Genomic DNA, 19,805 nt, shown 5'->3' on the forward strand with positions numbered 1-19,805 from the left:
GCACCTCCATTTCCTACCTACCACCTCATCCCGCCTCCTTGACCTGTCCATCTTCCCTGGACTGACCTATCCCCTCCCTACCCTCCCCCCCCCTCCCCCGGCCACCTATACTCTCCTCTCCACCTATCTTCTTTTCTCTCCATCTCCGGTCCGCCTCCCCCTCTCTCCCTATTTATTCCAGAACCCTCACCCCATCCCCCTTTTCCGAAGAAGGGTTTAGGCCCAAAACGCCAGCTTTTGTGCTCCTGAGATGCTGCTGGGCCTGCTGTGTTCATCCAGCTTCACACTTTGTTATCTTGGCTTCTCCAGCATCTGCAGTTCCCATTATCACTCTTTGCAAATCTTCCTTGGTTTAAAGTAGTATCTTCGTTTTTTTAGTCTACAAATAAAGGAAATAAAAAGATGCGATCTTCACACTGTTGTTTTGTTTTTGAACAGTAGATATATTTCAAACATCATGAACCACAAATACAGTCGGAGCTAATGAAAGGCCATTGAACTAAAACACTAACTTTATTGTCTCCACAGGCATTGTCTGTATTTACTACTTCAAGCATTTTCTGCCTTTATTTCATGATTCCAACAATTTCTTTTTGAATACTTCATCCTCTGGCCGTTTGTCCAGCAGTGAGCAACTGCCGCTCTTTCTGTTCCCAAAATTATTATTTGAACAGAGTAAAATATGACTTGTTATAATACTGAATTAACGTTTAAAATGGAATACAACTTTAATATCTGAAATAGGAAGAGCTGCCATTTATTGATTGCTTATAACTAAAGAGGTACCTACCATTTTTTGAGATTGGGGTGATTCTTGTTAAGACCCTATTGAAAGCCCATTCTGTTTAAACCACTGAAGTGTTTGTGCTGATGGTACACTCATATTGATGTTACATGAGGAGTACCAGTTATATGAATGCAGTGATAGAGTAGTAAACAATGATACATGTTTATGCTCAGACAAGGGGTTACTTTTGAATCTCTACAGTGTGGATGAAGGCTGTTGGTCCATTGAGTCCACACTGACATTCTGAAAAGAATTCCACCCCCACTTCCCTACGGTCCTGCACATTTAATGGCTAATCCACCTGGCCTGCACACCCCTGGACACTATGGGCAATTTAGTACGGTCAATCCACCCATCTTTAGGCTATGGGAGGACACTTGAATATCTAGAGGAAAACTTCACAGACACAGTGAGATCAGGCAAACTCCACACAGACAATCACCCAAGGCTGGAATTGAACCCAGGTCCTTAGTGCTGTGAGGCAGCAATGCTAACCACTAAGCAACCATGTCACTGCTTGGATAAGGATGTAGAGATGACATCATTCTCATGACATTGCTCCTCTTTTCCTCAATGGTTGAGGACACTGGATGGACCAAGAGAGAGGGGGTCCTGATAAAAGTAAGCTTGATGAGTTTCTGGCTTAGATTACCATGCACTATGAGCTAGGAGGGAGGGAGTAAACATCATCCATTAGTAGAGGTGCCTAGGGTCTCACCAGTAGCAATATGTAACTATATTATAATTTGTCTTCTGTTCACCTTTTCACCTCTTATTCTGGAATGACAAACATCAATGAGGGTGACAAATAATTTCAGGTTCTTTACCAGAGAGAACCCCTGGCACGTTTCTCTTGTTCTGCCATGTGATGAGAGCTTGTCTGTAGCTGTAAGCAGAAGAGCTGGGAGCAAATCTGATTTAAGGATTGAGAGGGGAATCACTTTGCTTTGTGACTATTATTTACATGTTATGATTAGATTGTCACACCTTAATTCCGCTGTAAGTGTTCATCATCCTCTGGGTTGAGGATGGGAAAAGGAAATATTAAATATTTATGTTTAACAAGCATATTGTTGTTTTTCTCTTCTGTAGGATAATCCGTACCTTGACCTACATTTTCAGACTGTCTGTAGCTGGGAGGCCAGTAGCACTGCCGCCAAGTATGCTTTCGTACGAAGTTTAAGGAAGATGAACAAAATCTACCTGCAAAAAGACATACAGTTCCTGAATTTTGACAGTGATTTCATCCAGGAAATGAGTTTTTTTGGAGTGCCTGAAGACACGATGATGGTGATACAGCTTTGCTTGCAAGCCTTCAACTGTTTCTGTCTTTTGGGCTCCTTATAATTGGCTCTAATCAAATTATAATTACGATAGTCTTAAAGCTATTACCCAACTCAACACCGATCATTGTTTTGTTGGGTTGCTAAAATATTGTTTCAAGTAAAGTCATGCTTGTTGAAGTCATATGCAAGCAGGCCATAGAATTCATTTGAAGAGAAGTTTAAGAACTTATTTTCTACAGAGTGCAAAGTATCAAAATATGTACCTTCTCACTGAGGTTAAATCACGCAGGTTAATGAAGATGGAAATGTGTTGTTTAGGTCCTCTTTAAAACAAGTTAGACAACTCCAACCAGAATATTATAAATGATTTTGCCCAAGTGTTCCACAATATTGAAGTGGTCAAATCAGTACAAAATCAAACCAGTATCAATGCAAAACGTTTCCTAATACAGTTGGGACAAGATACAATGGCTTTTGCTACAAAACAATACTATTTTCCCCCTAAAGTTTACAACACTTCCTGAATCTCTTGTAGATTTATGCAGTCGCACTCTCTTTGGCTCTGTCTCTGGGACTTTTGAAGCTGCTTTCACTCTTCCTCCCTCCTTTTCTCTGTCTGTGGACAGTGAGCTGGTCCCTGCTTCTTGACATGCTGGTCTCCTCAGAAGGCCTCCAGAAGATTCAAGGGGACAGTCTGTAAGCAGACCCTATTTTTATACCTTTTAAGGTGACCAATCAAGGAGACTCAGTTACTAGTTTGAAACAGTGTCAATCATTTGGATGACATTCTCCTGTTTGTGTCTTTGTACCTTTCTGCCTGAGCCCTCCTTCGTTTGGTCGATAAGTTGTTTGGAATATGTCTGCTGGCTGCAGAGCATGGAACAGGGTGGTGCAGAAAAGGAGCGATTTTAGACCATTTAGAACTGTGATGAGGGGAAATGTTTTTCAACCAGACAATAGTGAAATTCTCTACCCAGAGGACAGTAGATGCTCAGTTAATGAATATAATCAAAGTCGAGATCAAGTGATTTAGTGGCACTAAGATTATCAAGAGATGTATGGATATGGTGCAAAAGTGATTTGATGTTAAAATCCAGCCATGAAATTTATTGTATGATTAAAGAGATTTAATGGGTCATATGGCCCATTCAGGTTCTTATTTCCTATTGTCTCGAATTCTGAAACATACTTGTCAACAAGAAAAACCCCAGTGATGGTTTAGGACCTGTAGGTTCAAAGGTAACTATTCCTCTCAATCATGTTAAATATGCATACTTGTACATAATTATATGCAAATCGTGGGAAATAATTGTGCCCTTTTAAACACAAGTAGACCAAGACTATGGTTGTTCTGTTAGGATATGTATGCTTGTGATGTGTAACTGAAATAAATGTAAGTGTATAAAGATTGGCTCCAAGGTTTTCCTTCATACTTGAACTTTTGAAGTAGAACAAAACAGTCTGCATATATCATATATTATGTTTCAAATGTGCTGCATCACAAAATGTTATTTTCTGAGAAGAAACTTTTACTGGTTCTGTCATTGATATGGCAGGGAGAAAATACAACTCTGAGTGGAAATGCAGTTCTTACTGATCTTTTTGAATCTTTTCAGATGAGCACCTAGTGTGAGTCAATGCATAATGCGAATATATTTAGAATCGGCACAAAACTGAGCATTATAATATCTGTTGTAGTTAATGAAGATTTTACATAGATGATAGGAGCTCTCCTGAAACTGGGAACTTTGGTAAAGTAACAAATGATTTACATCTTCACAAGTCTTAGATGGCAAGATAATTTAAAAAAGGTATATTTTGTGTGAAATCACTTAACGTTTTATTTGACAAGTTGCAGTGAAAATGATTCAATATTATTTATGAGATTCTATCATTCATAATCTTGCAATTATAGCATGGTATTATCAGCATGTGACCATGAAACTATTTTCCCTGCAATTCCTTATGTTATTACTTTATGGAAGCCATTCAGTCAAGTTCTTAGTGTATTTAACCTAGACTCTTGTCCAAAATTTGTCAGAATAACAGCCAAGCTAATAATTTCTTAAATCACTTTGTACCCAATAATTGCAGAAAATATTCAACATAAAACCAGGGTAAGTGAAACTTTCTTCATGCGACATAATGACTAGTCTTGAAACCAATAAAATGTTTCATTAACTTGATATTCCAGAACATGGCAGCCAAAAATGTTAAAGCATAGGAATAGAACTTAATGACAAGCAAAATTGAATGGAGGTAGGAAATAAACTTCTTTTACAAACATTATTTTCTCAAATTCTTAGAGGAAATTAATAATATGGTAACAAGCTTCTGAGTGCTTTTTCAATTTCTGAACATACAGAGCCCAGGAAAATATGAGAGCAAAACAAACTTCAAGAGAAGTGCAGATACTGGAAATCAGAAACAAAAACAACGACTGGAAAAAACATCACAGGTCTGGCAGTGCCTGCAGCTATTAATTTGGAGCTATGAAGCTCAGCACTCATTCCAGTAAATGAAGGATTAATAAGCAGAAGGCAGAGATTGAAAACAATTGACAAAACAATGATACAAGGGAAAATCATTTTTTAAATCAATAAGTAGTTGAGCATTGGAATGCACTGCCTATCAGAGCGGTGGATACATGCTCACTAGTAATCTCGTAAAAAGCAGTGGCTATGTGTTCTGGAAAAGAGAATTGGATAACTAGCAGGAGAGGAAATGAATTGAAAAGACGGGAGGAAAGACTGGCAGAGTGTGACTAATTGGATTGCTCTTTGAAAGATCCAGCAAATACAGTCTTGTTCTGTGTTGGACCATTCAAAAAGCCTATGATTCTGTGAAGGATATATTTAGTCAACGAACTTTAGAATTTTTAAAATAATTATTAATGTAACAAGTCAAATTATTAAGAAGTAATTGTAAAGATAAATGTAGTTGAATTGTGGAGCTGATTGGCAAAGGCAAATCTCAAGGGCCTTGATTTCGAGAAGTTGGGAACAAAGTCACCGAAAATATTGAAATATTGAACATATTTATGAGTTATTCAGTTATTTTTGCATCAAGTGTCAAAGTGTTTCACAGATCATGGTCAGACAAATGAAAGCCAGCAGGTTATATCGGAGATAAAAGCATTTACAAGTTGGTGACTGGTTGCTATTGGTTGGTGCTGATGACTTTGGCTGTACTGCTGAATGCTCCACTGTATTATTTGTTAATATCACGGAATGATATAGCACAGAAAAAGACCATTAGGCCCGCCACATCTATGCTGGTGTTTTGGTAGAGCCGCCCAAGTAACACCTCACCTTTTCCCAAAGCGCTATAATGTATTCCCTTCAAGTATTTATCCAACTGGCAATGATTGTGGATCGGGAAGGTGCTAACAAATGAATCTGGGTAAGATGCCGCAGTGAATCTGATAGATGGTACACATGATTGCCACTGTGTCTCAATAGTGAAGGGAGCGAACGTTTAAGGTTACGGATGGGATGCCAATAAATTTGGCTGCTTTGTCCTTGGTGTCAAAACAAAGGTTTTATAGGGGAAAGTGTGGGGATCACTTCCATTGAAACATAGAAAATAGAAGCAGGAATTGGCCATTCGGCCTTTCAAGCCTGTTCCACATTCATTCTGATCGTGGCCAATACATCCAATTCCATAGCCTGTTACTGCATTTCCCCCATAACGTTCAATCCCTTTAGTCCCAAGTGTTATATCCAACACGTTCTTGAAATCATACAATGTTTTGGCCTCCACTTTCTTTTTTTGATGGTGAAATCCACAAGCTTCTTTGGGTAAAGAATTTTTTCCTCATCTCAGTCCCAAATGGCTTACCTTTTACGCTTAGACTTTGACCACTGGTTCTGGACTCCCTCGCCATTGGGAGCATCCTTCCTGTATTTACTCTGTTTTGCAGGTTTCTACGAGACTCCCTTCTAATTCTTGCGAACCCCGATGAATAGATTCCTCACCAATTCACCCTTTCCTCAGACCTCTTACCCACTATCCTAGAAATCGGTCTGCTAAACCTTTGCTGCATTCCCTGTATGGCCAGAACATCTTTCCTAAAATAAGGAAATCTAACTGCACATAGAGCTCAAGGTGTGGTCACATCAAGGCTCTGTACAATTACAGCAAGGCAATCTGCTTCTGAACTCTAATTCTTCCAGCAATAAAAAAAATGCCTATTCTCACTTTCTAATGATTTATCTCCAAAGATAAAACACTGACTGTTAAACATAATCCAAAGGGTGAAAAAAAAGCTTTAATGTAAAGAAAAGTATGAACATCTGTTCCGCAGAGGTAAAAAGTCACCAGGTTAGTTTATGGAGTGATAATGGGAACTGCAGATGCTGGAGAATCCAAGATAATAAAATGTGAGGCTGGATGAACACAGCAGGCCCAGCAGCATCTCAGGAGCACAAAAGCTGACGTTTCGGGCCTAGACCCTTCATCAGAGAGGGGGATGGGGTGAGGGTTCTGGAATAAATAGGGAGAGAGGGGGAGGCGGACCGAAGATGGAGAGAAAAGAAGATAGGTGGAGAGGAGAGTATAGGTGGGGAGGTAGGGAGGGGATAGGTCAGTCCAGGGAAGATGGACAGGTCAAGGAGGTGGGATGAGGTTAGTAGGTAGGAGACAGAGGTGCGGCTTGGGGTGGGAGGAAGGGATAGGTGAGAGGAAGAACCGGTTAGGGAGGCAGAGACAGGTTGGACTGGTTTTGGGATGCAGTGGGTGGAGGGGAAGAGCTGGGCTGGTTGTGTGGTGCAGTGGGGGGAGGGGATGAACTGGGCTGGTTTTGGGATGCGGTGGGGGAAGGGGAGATTTTGAAGCTGGTGAAGTCCACATTGATACCATTGGGCTGCAGGGTTCCCAAGCGGAATATGAGTTGCTGTTCCTGCAACCTTCGGGTGGCATCATTGTGGCAGTGCAGGAGGCCCATGATGGACATGTCATCTAAAGAATGGGAGGGGGAGTGGAAATGGTTTGCGACTGGGAGGTGCAGTTGTTTATCACATTTTATTATATTAGGTTAGTTTATGGTATACTTTTACATCTAGTTTAACAGAACTCAATGGGAAGGTATTCAGACTCTGTGCTGCTCAGTTACAACTCTTCAACATTTTCATCTAGGGCACATACATTAACTTGCTCTGTTCACATCTTCTCAGGCCCCTTGTAAATAATACTGAAATGAAATTTTGTCGCACAGATCAAGTCTACTACAAATCTGATTGAAAACTATGCCCAAGCATGGTTTGTTCCCAACTGCCTGAAAAATTTGGGCACAAAATATATGTGATAGCCGTGTAGTGGATGATCAGAATTTGGCAGCCTTTTTCTTGTAACTAATCTGACATCTAGTGGCTACATACTATAAAAACGTATCAGAGATAGTGGAAACTGCAGATGCTGGAGAATCCAAGATAATAAAATGTGAGGCTGGATGAACACAGCAGGCCAAGCAGCATCTCAGGAGCACAAAAGCTGACGTTTCGGGCCTAGACCCTTCATCAGAGAGGGGGATGGGGTGAGGGTTCTGGAATAAATAGGGAGAGAGGGGGAGGCGGACCGAAGATGGAGAGAAAAGAAGATATTTGGAGAGAGTATAGGTGGGGAGGTAGGGAGGTGATAGGTCAGTCCAGGGAAGACGGACAGGTCAAGGCGTTGCGATGAGGTTAGTAGGTAGATGGGGGTGCGGCTTGGGGTGGGAGGAAGGGATGGGTGAGAGGAAGAACAGGTTAGGGAGGCAGAGACAGGTTGGACTGGTTTTGGGATGCAGTGGGTGGAGGGGAAGAGCTGGGCTGGTTGTGTGGTGCAGTGGGGGGAGGGGACGAACTGGGCTGGTTTTGGGATGCGGTGGGGGAAGGGGAGATTTTGAAACTGGTGAAGTCCACATTGGTACCATTAGGCTGCAGGGTTCCCAGGCGGAATATGAGTTGCTGTTCCTGCAACCTTCGGGTGGCATCATTGTGGCACTGCAGGAGGCCCATGATGGACATGTCATCTAAAGAATGGGAGGGGGAGTGGAAATGGTTTGCGACTGGGAGGTGCAGTTGTTTGTTGCGAACTGAGCGGAGGTGTTCTGCAAAGCGGTCCCCAAGCCTCTGCTTGGTTTCCCCAATGTAGAGAAAGCCACACCGGGTACAGTGGATGCAGTATACCACATTGGCAGATGTGCAGGTGAACCTCTGCTTAATGTGGAATGTTATCTTGGGGCCTGGGATAGGGGTGAGGGAGGAGGTGCGGGGGCAAGTGTAGCATTTCCTGCGGTTGCAGGGGAAGGTGCCGGGTGTGGTGGGGTTGGAGGGCAGTGTGGAGTGAACAAGGGAGTCACGGAGAGAGTGGTCTCTCCGAAAAGAAGGCAGGGGTGGGGATGGAAAAATGTCTTGGGTGGTGGGGTCGGATTGTAGATGGCGGAAGTGTCGGAGGATGATGCGTTGTATCCGGAAGTTGGTGGGGTGGTGTGTGAGAACGAAGGGGATCCTCTTTGGGTGGTTGTGGCAGGGGCGGGGTGTGAGGGATGTGTTGCGGGAAATGTGGGAGACGCGGTCAAGGGCGTTCTCGATCACTGTGGGGGGAAAGTTGCGGTCCTTAAAGAACTTGGACATCTGGGATGTGCGGGAGTGGAATGTCTTATCGTGGGAGCTGATGCGGCGGAGGCAGAGGAATTGGGAATAGGGGATGGAATTTTTGCAGGAGGGTGGGTGGGATGAGGTGTATTCTAGGTAGCTGTGGGAGTCGGTGGGCTTGAAATGGACATCAGTTACAAGCTGGTTGCCTGAGATGGAGACTGAGAGGTCCAGGAAGGTGAGGGATGTGCTGGAGATGGCCCAGGTGAACTGAAGGTTGGGGTGTAAGGTGTTGGTGAAGTGGATGAACTGTTCAAGCTCCTCTGGGGAGCAACAAGCGGCGCTGATACAGTCATCAATGTACCGGAGGAAGAAGTGGGGTTTGGGGCCTGTGTAGGTGCGGAAGATGGACTGTTCCACGTAACCTACAAAGAGGCAGGCATAGCTGGGGCCCATGCGGGTGCCCATGGCCACCCCCTTAGTCTGTAGGAAGTGGGAGGAGTCAAAAGAGAAATTGTTGAGGGTGAGGATGAGTTCGACTAGGCGGATGAGGGTGTCGGTGGAGGGGGACTGGTCGGGCCTGCGGGACAGGAAGAAGCGGAGGGCCTTGAGGCCATCTGCATGAGGAATGCAGGTGTATAGGGACTGGACGTCCATGGTGAAGATGAGGTGTTGGGGGCCAGGGAATCTCTGATGAAGGGTCTAGGCCCGAAACGTCAGCTTTTGTGCTCCTGAGATTCTGTTTGGCCTGCTGTGTTCATCCAGACTCACATTTTACTATAAAAACATGTTATTTTCAAACTCAAGTGTGGACCCGACAAGCTGTAGAGAGATAGATAGAATAATACAGCACAGAAGCAGACGCTTCAGTCCAGCAAAAAGATAATCCTGAACTAAACTGGACCCACTTGTTTGCTGATGACCAATACACCGGCCTAATCTTTCCTATTCATGTATTTATGCTAATGTGTTTTGAAGTTGTAATTGTTCCCACATCCACCACTTCCTCAGGAATACAAAACAAAAGAACTGCGGGTGCTGTAAATCAGGAACAATAAACAGAAGTTGCTGGAAGAGCTCAGCAGGTCTGGCAGCAACTGTGAAGAAAAGCATCAGAGTTAACGTTTCGGGTTCGGTGACCCTTCCCCAGAACTCTGAGTTCTGAGGATGGGTCACTGGACCCAAAGTGTTAACTTCCTCAGGAAGTTCATTCCACACATGAACCACCTTCTGTGTAAAATATTCACTCCTCATGTTTTATTTCAATCTCTCTCCTCTCTTCTGAAAAATGTGCCCCCTAGTCTTGAAATGAATTCTTGGGAAAAGGCACCTCCAGTTCAACCTATCTCTATGCCTCATGATTTTACAAACCTCCAATAGGTCACCCCTCTACCTCCTACTCTGCAGTGAAAAAATGTCCCAGCCTATCCAGCCTCTCCTTAGAACTCAAACCGTCCATTCCTGGCAACTCCCTGGTAAATCCCTTCTGAACCCTCTCCAGCTTAATAAGGTCCTTCCTGTTCTGTCATCACACTGCACAAAGAATGAGTTTTCCCAGAGAAAGCAGACAGCAAATTTATTACTTAGAGGTGAGGAAAGATTGGATAGGCTGAAGCTGTTCCTTTTGTTGGAGAAGAGACTGAAGGGGAACTTAGTTGAGGTGTATAAAGATCTAGAGAGCCTAAGTTGACTGATTTGGCAATTTTCTTTAGCAAAGTGGTCAGTGCCAATTTAAAGTAATTGTAAAATAGTCTGCAAGGAGGAACAATTGTTTTACTCAATAGTTGCTAGAGGAATTCACTACTTAAGAGTGATAGAGTTTAGAAACCCTTATTGCATTTAGAAACTTGTACATGTGCGTAGTGTATAAAGCATCAGCAGATTGGAAAGTGGCACATTGCTGGATACCCCTTTCTAGCCAGGCCAGACGGATGGACAGAAGACCTCAGTCTGAGCCATAAATCTTTATGCTTTTGTGATCTTCATATTGTATCTTCTGCATTCATACATTACCCTGAATACCTTAAATCTTCATGTCTTAATGGTGATCCCCACAAGCTGGTCAAGCTGTCAAGATTTAGTTGAGGACATAGTTTTAAAATGTATAAAATTGCTGGCAGACTTTATTGATCTGATTGGTAACAATATTTTCCTGATTAAACCACTGGTAGATTTCAGTCCCAACGGCACTCTTTATATAGGAGCTGACTGTTCACTTTTCTGTCAATCTCGTGACTTATCTCTATCATCTTGTCTGACATTTAAACTTAAATTGCTTACAATTAGTCTATAAATATTTGGAGACGAACAGCGTGTATATTCTAGTACTGTTCGACATGTATATAGATACCGAATTCTGTGATGTGTCCATGATAAACTGGCTTTACGTTAGCCACTGTTGAGATACTCGTAACAGATTTGCAGACCTTCCTGTAAGTAAAAAACATTTTGGTTATAGTGTTCCCACTGCTGTATGCCAATTTTCTACAGCAGCAGTAACCAATGGAAAACTTGACCCCAAGGAGAAGGGTGTAATGATATGAAAAGATACATCACTTAAAAGCAGCGACAGAATCAGTAGCTAATATTTACTTGGAGTATGAAGATTTTAACATGCATCAGCTGACTCATAAATCTGCAGCAACCAGAAAATTTCAAATGCTTCCTATTCCAAATTCAGTGATTTTCCAATCCCAGGAGTCATCAGGCATCTGAGAGGCAGCTGTCACCAAATATAAGGGAGGTATTTGTTCACAAAGCAAAAAGGCAGAGGGTAAGGTAGAATGCTGGTTAGAATTGATTGAGGTTACAGAAGCAGTTCAGAGACAGTAACACTCAAATGTTTGGTTCTAGTGGTATCTGATAGTGCTACACCAGCTTCACTTTAAAAACCTAACATTTAACATTCTAAACCCAAGTGCAAGCACATTGAAGTCTGTACAGCCAAAAGCATTCAAAAAAGAGACTTGAAAATATGGAAGACATTTCACCACAGCTCCCCATACAATGGATATGAATAAATTATGTTGCTTAAAAATGTACTGATTTATAAAATAACCATTTAACTCCACTAATGATTTACTAATTTAGGACAGCCAGCAACTGAGCCTTTTGGAGAAGAAAATTCACTGCTTTACTTAGATAATTAGGTCAGAGCACCTGAATTCAGGCAAGGCAACAATAGGATGGTTATAGTTGGATATAACAAGAGTACTGCAGCCATTCACCAACATATCTTCAACAAAATTTCTGATGACCCTGCGACTTCTCTCATTGAGACAGACAGAAGAGGAGATGCATTAAACCATCATCACTTCCAAGTTTCTCCTCAAACTCACAGGTAAATATAAACATAAGTTACCATTCCTTCATTTGTAGTGACTAGCTTCATCCCTCTACCTGGAAATTGTTTGAGGCTGAACCAGATGGTTTTCAACCTCACTGCCATATTTGACCCCAAAATGATCTTCCAACACACACTCACTCTAGATTCAAAACCACCTATTTCCTTCTCTAACATCAGGTGCCTCTGCCTCAGCTCATCCACTGCTGAAACCCTCACCCATGACTTTGTCACCTCTGCATCTGGTTGTTTCAATTCCCATATGACTGGGCTTTAACATTCTACACTCTCAGGCTGGGATAATTACAATATTTAAAATACATCTGGATGGATATATGAATAGGAATGGTTTAGAGGGGCATGCGCAAAATTTTGGCAAATGGTTCTAGATTTATATAGGATATGTGGTGAGCAAGGCCAAGTTGGACCGAAGGGACTGTTTCCGTGCTGTATATCTCTGTGACTCAACGACTCTATGAACCACCAAAGTCAGAGTCACCACTCTGCAAGCACCATCTTATTGTCATTGGGCCCACCTCTCTGATGGACAAATGATGCCTGGACCCACAATCAGGAGCCCCCAGCACTGCAGATCACTGCAACAACTGCCCTGCACCATTTGCTTTTGGGGAAACATTTCTATTTTGTAGACAGAAAACTCATCAAGATCCTCTTCTAGAGAAATTATCAAGCTCTTTTTCAGGGCTTTTCCATAAATTGCATTCATTCACAGGATGTGGGTATTGTTAGTCAGGCAAGCATTTATTGCCCTTCCCTAATTGCCCACAGGACAGATAAGAGTGCACAGTTGTGCTTGTGATGTCATGCTCAGACAAAATTAAATTTGACTTCGGCGCCTGAACCTGAGGAAACAGACTTGGTGAGCAGCTGCAGCAAGATGGCTGCAAAAGCAAAAAAAAGGTGATTTAAACAGGGTAGTAGTAAATCAGTGGTAAAATGGCAAGTGACATTCCTGTAAGAGCAATTCTGAGACCAGAGTTATTCACTATTTGCGCAAATATTATAAACTTGAGCAACTTCAGTTAAAAAAAAATCTTAAATTGAGAATGCAGTTAATACAGAAGATGAATTGAACAAAATAACTGAATATAGTATGACAATATTCAATAAACTTTCTAAATACTTTCACATTTTAGTTTTAAGCAAGACTGAATAAAACTGATTGTTCCACTGCACTGTTGCATTTCTGTGCATGCGCATCATTGTTCTGTCTTGTAATGATATCGTCCATAAATGCATCCAAATATCATCAGTGTTCTAATTTAGGCATTCCAGCAACAAATTTGTGAAAGCGAAGCTCTTATCAACATTGATGAAATATATTTTTTAAGCGACATGGATTTATACAGACTATTCACAATCAGAAGACACCCCAGACCACTTTGCAGCTAAAGAAGTATTTTTGATGTTTTGTAATTGTTGTTCTGTAGGAAATGGAACAGTAAATTTGTCATAACAGTAGGAACCTTAAATGTCCACCTGTGAACGCACATAGAATTTTGGCTTTACATTATGTCCAATACAAAGAGCCACCAACCACATTCCTGCATCGAAACAGCAGCAGAAGTATTTGTTTTGCAAAGTTGAATTTGAACTCACAGCCTTCAAACAGAGGACCATAAGGTCTACCCACTGCACTACAACTGACTGCTGATATTAGAACGTAAGAAATGGCGGAAGGATCTAATCATCTGGCCCTTCAAGCCTGATCCACCATTCAATAAGATCATTGTCAATCCTCTACCTCTGCTCCACCATCCCAGTAGGATCCCCTTATCCTGTAATTCCCTCAATACTCCAAAAATCTATTCATCCCTCTTTTAAATATCATTAGTGAATGACCATCTATCATTCTCTTGGTTGAAAATTTCAAAATGGAAGAAAGTTCTCCCTTTCTGATTCCCAAATATCTTTTCTCTAAGCCTCATGATCCCTGACTCTAACCAGCTCAGGCACCATCTTCTCATCGGTCCTGTCAAACCCTAAAGCATGTACTACAATAAAAGGGAAATTGCCTCTCATTCTTTTAAACTCAAGTGTACACTGGTCATCATCCAACACATCTAATGAGTATGAGGGAAAATGTTTTGGGCAACACATGGAAACATTGAGGCTTGTGCAACCAAAGCAGCACAACATCAAGGTCAATGGAAGAAGACTGTCAAGAATATTGGTTTGACATAGCGAGTGTTTTTTTTAAATCATTTTTGCAGTTATAACCACAGAAAAAGCCAAAGTGTTAGTGGTTTTTGACATTAAATTTGAGAAGAAAATCAGAACTAGCTGCAGTGATTTTAAATATGCCAAGCAACTGCAAGAAAGGATCCCAGATATTGATTCCTCTCACCAAGTATAGATATGGATATGTTGAGAGCAGATTGATTCATTTCAGGACAGCTAGGCCCTCAAGTAGAAGTTCTTCATTTAGGTTGCTTCACCATGAAAAGCCAAATTATAGGTCGATCCTATTCCTGTCTCATGCCCAGCAGAAATCATTGGATAGAAATGAGAAACACAATCACTTATTGATATTTCCTTTTCATCAAACAAAGGCTGAGGGGTAAATTATCACCCTGGGTGGGTTTAGCTAAATCAGCAACAACCAAGAACTGGACTGGGGTGGATGAGAAACACAAAGACATCATGATCTTAACAATTGGTGGAGGAAACTTAATGAGGCTAATGACATATCTGGTTCTGAAGTTAGGAAATAATGTTTAATGCAGGGTGATGTAATATTACTGAACCAGGAACCCAAACCCCAGGACCAAGCTCAGGGAATATATGTTTAAATCCCAACATGGAAGATAGTGAATTCAATTCAAAAAGCTGGAATTAAAAACTAGCTTATCGTTGACTGTGTAATCACGAGCCATTGTAATACAATTCGACCTGATACATTCATGTACTGCAAACACGTCCTGAAATCAACAATCCTTACTTGGTCGGGCCTTCATATGATGCCACATCCACATCAATGCGGTAGACACATTACTGTCCTTTGACCGACCTAGCAAGTCAATTAGGCGCGTGCAAACATTTGTTGAACTAGTGAACGATGTCTACATCTCATGAGAACTTTTTTTTTAAAATGTACCCACAACGAATTAGCTTCAGTGGACACGGACCCAACTCAACTGCTTGATATTTCATTTCCAAAGTTTCCTAAGTTCTGTTTTGATGCCTTTTTCCATTTGGAACGCGTTTGTTGCTTCCCACCACTCCACAAATTACCACTTGATTCTATTGGAAAGCTCTGGTAATGAGGCATTTTGTGGAATGTTCGAAGAACAATACAACAGGTTTCACAATCTCCTTTCTCTGTACACCCACAAGGTCATTTGTGGAGTCTTGCATTAAAGGTCATTTTTCGCACAGTTCTGGAGTTTCTAAACCAGACAGTTAATGTGGCATGTCCTAACTGAATGGAGCACCACGTAGCAATGACACAAGCCTTATTTGCAGCAAGTATGTATACTCGTCTACCGATTCCCACTGATCCTTGAAGATCTTTGAGATATCCTCAACATCCTCTAATAGTCTAATCAACATTTGTGTATTCGGAGACAGTAAAACTGTAAAGTGTGCTCAAAAGAACCTTGAAGATGAATGAAGATAAATGCAGGTGAAGATGGCTTATTTAACAGTCAAGCGATACCATCACATTTATTCTGTCATGGGCCACAACCACATTATCCTGGAAAGCAATTTATGCAATTACAACTCACTTTAAGCATAGCCATTTCAAAGAAGCTAACTATATTTTCTGGATGAGCAATGAATATTATTCTGATTGTTGCAATTTAATGGCATCATTGAACTTTATTCAAGGTATATCAATTTCTCGTATGATCCTTTGGAGTTTTGATTAAAATATATTGAATCAGAAAAATAAAACAGTTGAATATTCAATATTGGATATCTTTCCTTTAAATTATGAGGAAATAAAGTCACACAAAGTTTTGTAACAGAGAGATAATAGGAACTGCAGATGCTGGAGAATCCGAGATAACAAGGTGTACAGCTGGATGAACACAGCAGGCCAAGCAGCATCAGAGGAGTAGGAAAAGTCGTAAGACGTTACTTGGCCTGCTGTGTTCATCCAGTTCTACACCTTGTTATCTCAAAGTTTTGTAATTTCCGTTTTGAGGTCTCTTAACATTTGCAATTCATTTGTCACTCATTCCTACAATACGCCATTATAATTTAAAATTGGGAAATGAACATCTTAATAACTCTATTGTCCTGTTAACATTTTATCTGTTCTTTCCAGTACACTTATCAACCCGAACCAGAACAGTTGCATCCGTTTTGCATGATTTTCAAACACTTGCTTCCTGAAGCAAGAGCTCATTTTGCTAAATCAGCTTTTTTTCCAACTCTGGCCTTGTGATTTGGAACATCCGGATATGAAAGGAAGAAAAGCACTTGCACAATCTTTTAAAATGGCTCTTTACAAGATTACCAGAAAGGAAAAGGTTTTGTAAATTCAACAAGTGCTAGTCTACTATTTATTTTTCTCTCAAATTTCAGACTCATTCATTTCCTGAGGGCAGCAAATTACTGTGGTGAAATCGTTTCATGGAACTGCTTTCTGTTAGGTAGCTCAGCATACTTGAGGGAAGATATAGATTTTGTCAGAAAATATCAGCATAAGATGAAAGCAAATGCCATGAATCCTGGAAGCCTGAAACAAACACAAAACGTGCTGGTGAGACTCAGCAGATCCAGCATCACCTGTGACGAGAGAAACAGAGTTCCTGTTCCCAGTCAGGTACGACTTTTCTTTAGAGCCTCCAGAAAATACCAGCAAGTGATTTTATCACAACAATCTAACACTGCAATAATTCAAAACTCACACTTTATACATCACATTCACACACACACAATACATAGTTAGCATGCTTACTCTTATATAACATAATGTATCTGTCTCATAGTCACCATCACTTTGTCCATCCAAGGAAGACTTCATTTTCACTCGGTGTCTTTATGCATACCTTGTCAGAGAAAGGAACACAAATCACAAAGGAAGGAACTGGGTGTGGTCGGCTCTACAAATACTCCAACACAAAACTATCGAGAAGGATGTACAGGACCCATCCATCTCTCTCACAAAAGAGACTGAAAAACAGGGATCTGGTGATACCTGGCAATAGAATTGCCTCTCCTCTGTGTCATTATTAACAACAATGTGGAGCAAAACCAGTTGGTGAGGCAGAAAATAAAACATTTTTCTTTGTAGATAGCGTTTATTAATGACTTGGTGTAAGAGTTCCTTCCACACACCAGCTCCACCTATTGCTCCTTAATGTATACCCAGTCAATTAATTAAATAATCTATCAACTCCAAATGCTTGCTTAACTACTTGGTGTATAAGCAGACTCCTCTCTTTAAGTAAACTGTTTTGAAGACATGGGAGCAATCCTTAAATAAAATTGACAAAAAACATTTTTTTATTCATATTCTGCATCTTACTATGTAATACAGCAGGTCATTAACTAATCACATAGATATTTTTGTTTCATGTTATATGATCAACCTCCTAAGTGTCCCTTCCTTCACTTCAATGAAAAAGTGCCAAATTACAAAGCAACCCAAACAAAAAAAAATGCATCTTTTTAAAAAATTACTCCATGTTCCACTAGACATCTCTCTTCAAGGATCTTGAATAATCTCTCGGAGCAAGCATCTTTTTTTAACAGTCTTACAACTGCTGAAGTGTATCAATTCACTTTATTTTGGAACAAACCTCAGTTGTTTGTTATACCTTGCTGACTTTGGCAATAATGTTAACCGCAACTGAAGCATGTAATTGTTGCTGGCCTGCCACCACACCTGTGTCCATTCGCAAATAATGCAGCTGTGGTAGGGTCTTTCATTTTGTTCAGAAGATCCTTTCTAAGGGTCTTTATTGGTGTAGAGGCAGTTACTAATTCAAGAAACGTCTCTGAAAGTTTTTTTTGTTAGAAAGCCATGAAGCCCTCTAATTAAGATAACAAGGTGTAGAGCTGGATGAACACAGCAGGCCGAGTAGCATCAAAGGAGCAGGAAAGCTGAAGTTTCGGACCTAAACCTCTCTTCAGAAAGGGTCTAGGTCCGAAACGTCAGCTTTCCTGCTCCTCTGATGCTGCTTGGCCTGCTGTGCTCATCCAGCTGTACACCTTGTTATCTCAGATTCTCCAGCATCTGCAGTTCCTACTATCTCATGCCCTTTAATGTGACATCTTCAAATAAATTGGTTAATTGACACTTGGCCCTGTAGTCTGTATGTAGTGACATCTATTAACCCTGAAGTTAATTCTTACCTTGAGCTAGTCATCACATACTTTCCAGATCTTTTCTGAATATTCTTGAGCATCTGTGGAAACACCAGATATGTTTATTTTGTGAAACCCCCTTGCTAATGGCAAGCAAATTTTCAGAGCTTCCTTCTGAAGATATTCTGTTGCTTGATCACTGCATATGTTGTTCATACAGTTGTAATTCAGTAGTCTCCCAGTCTATAATTAAATGTGTGCCTTTGAACTTTTAGGCTGTACTAAGCTGCTGAACATGGATTGACTTCTAGTATTGACTGGAGTAAGGTTTTCAGAAAGAAATACGTTTTTGGAACAGAAGTCAGGAGTTTTGCAACAAAATCCTGGGAAAATGTCCATTCAGTCCTGAAGCTAATTTGGCACATTCAGTAGAAACACAAAAAAAGAATTTGATGATAGCAGCAATGCAAGGCTGCCCAGAAATAGATACAGATACAGTTCAAAAGCAGAAGGGTCTAGGCCCGAAACGTCAGCCTTCCTGCTCCTCTGATGCTGCTTGGCCTGCTGTGTCCAGCCAGCTCTACACCTTGTTATCTCTAATATGAAAGAAGAATCAGAACTAAAAGGAGTAAGAATAGAAATTTTTGAGCTGTTGAAACAGATGACAGGAATTGATCTCCAAGATTTAGAAAAAAAACTGTTTTTGCACGAAGTACCTAAGATAAAGGAGGATGGTTGTAGCTGTTGTATGCCAATGAGGACATCACTCCCAAAACACTGTATCCCCTGACCAACCATCTTTAGCCACTCCATCAAACGTCCCTCCATCATAAAGTCAGAAGTGGGAATAATCACTGATGATTACACTTGCAATCCCTCAGATACTAAAGTCGCCCATGTCCATATATAGAAAAACCCACTACATTCATTGGCAACAGTGTGTATGATCTACAAAATGGGCTGCAGCAGCTCATCAAGGCTCCTTTATTAGCACTTCCAAATCTGCAATTTCTTCCTTTGGTAAGGTAAAGCTCAACAGTTGCATGTGAACACCAATATAATCAAGTTACGCTCCAACACGCACACCATTTTGACTTCAAACTTTTCCTTCACTGTTGTGGAGTGAGAATCCTAAAAACTTCCTATCTGACAAGATGGTGGCTGTGTACACGGCGCATGGCCTACAACAAGTCATTAAGATAGCCCACCATCACTTTTAAGGAGAAGACAGAGATGGACAATAAATGCTGGCCTAGGTAGTGGCAACCATAAACACTGAGCAAATACGCTAAAATTTTACATGAGCTACTTGCAAAGCATGTGTCAGAGAAATTGAGAAACCAGTTGTTATAAAGGATTTTTTTTTATCAAGTGCGGAAATCAAAACTTTGAATACTCTCCTGAACCACGGCTTGATCTCACTTGTAAGTAGTTCTGAATCAGGGGAAACCCCTGCTGATGGCAATAAATTTATAGTAAGACAAATTCAATTCAAAAACACTTCATTAATTTGTCCTATATTTGTTGTTACA

The 19,805-nt window shown here is 40.9% G+C and overlaps 1 long non-coding RNA gene across 1 annotated transcript in view; it reads right to left on the reverse strand.

The window, feature by feature from the left end:
* Positions 1–17,030, reverse strand: part of LOC125458145 (uncharacterized) — a 38,766-nt gene extending 21,736 nt beyond the window's left edge. Inside the window, exon 1 of the long non-coding RNA XR_007248781.2 lies at positions 16,922–17,030. This is a non-coding gene — a long non-coding RNA (uncharacterized LOC125458145). The remainder of the gene's footprint in view (positions 1–16,921) is intronic.
* Positions 17,031–19,805: the final 2,775 nt, after the last annotated feature.

The sequence above is a fragment of the Stegostoma tigrinum genome, chromosome 13, assembly GCF_030684315.1.
Source record: "Stegostoma tigrinum isolate sSteTig4 chromosome 13, sSteTig4.hap1, whole genome shotgun sequence".
Lineage (NCBI taxonomy): Eukaryota > Metazoa > Chordata > Chondrichthyes > Orectolobiformes > Stegostomatidae > Stegostoma > Stegostoma tigrinum.